Here is a 1195-nt window from a genome sequence, read left to right on the forward strand (position 1 = left end):
AGAGAGAGAGAGAGAGGGGGGGGGAGGGGGAGAGAGAGAGAGAGAGAGAGAGAGAGAGAGAGAGGGGGGTGGAGAGGGAGATGGATAAATAAATAGTAGATAGATAGATAGATAGATACATACATAGATAGAAAGAGAGAGAGAGAGAGAGAGAGAGAGAGAGAGAGCGAGAGAGAGAGAGGAAGAGAGAGAGAGAGAGAGAGAGAGAGAGAGAGAGAGAGAGAGAGAGAGAGAGAGAGAATCTATTTCCGGTAAGAATAATCCAGAGAGGTATGTCAACTTTTCGCATCACAGGTGATGTACCGTCAATAACTGATCTAACGGTTGTCAGGAAATATACTTGATAGTGAATACAATGAATAGCGGAAATACAACGAACACGTTGTTCTTTTGGCATCCTCCGGATACAAAATATATCGTATTTTTATATTTTTAAAATATATATACTCTTTACCGCAAACCTTTCCCTCTATACTGCCGTACGCTGAAAAACGACGGATTAAAAATCTTTTGGCAAGAAGTACTAGGATTGAGATTTTTTGCCTTTGGAAAAAAAAAAGACCTTTCATATAGCGCAATATCCACTAAATGTGCTCAAAGCGCTTTAGAAGGGGTCCCTGGCCAACAGCAACATGTAACTTTCAGGACGGGACATGACGCCTGTTAGGCGATGTTACAATCTTTTTTTTTGGACAGAGACAACGCTATTAACGGCCAGGTACTCATTTTACACCTGAGTACGGTGAGAGAAAGTGAGTAAAGAGCCTTCTCCAAGGACTCAACTATGCGCCGAGCGAGGCTCGAACTCAGGACCTTCCGATCCGAAAGCGAGTGTCATAACACAAGACACATAGCCGCACCATTGCATCCATGTACGCGGTGGACATGAACCTTTAAGTAAATAAGCCCCACCTGGTCAGAAAGCTCATTGAGCCAAAACGTTAGGCAGACAGCAGCAATAATTGCTTGCCACTATTTGGATTTGAGGTCAGACTATTCTATACCGTGGCCACTGCATTTCACCCATGCAGTGGCTGGCACACCCGTAAACTGAACTTCCTCGTCGGGGACCATCTTCTCCCGTACGAGCCGAATCCGTATTGCCCGGCGGTTACGTATGCGGGCATCTAGAAGGAGTTACCTTGAGCGAGAGCTCCTGAGGATGTCCGCCCTGACACTCTGCTATTCCACCGCG

The sequence above is a fragment of the Berghia stephanieae genome, chromosome 2, assembly GCF_034508935.2.
Source record: "Berghia stephanieae isolate SIO BIC M18660-M18661 chromosome 2, UCSD_Bste_1.3, whole genome shotgun sequence".
Lineage (NCBI taxonomy): Eukaryota > Metazoa > Mollusca > Gastropoda > Nudibranchia > Aeolidiidae > Berghia > Berghia stephanieae.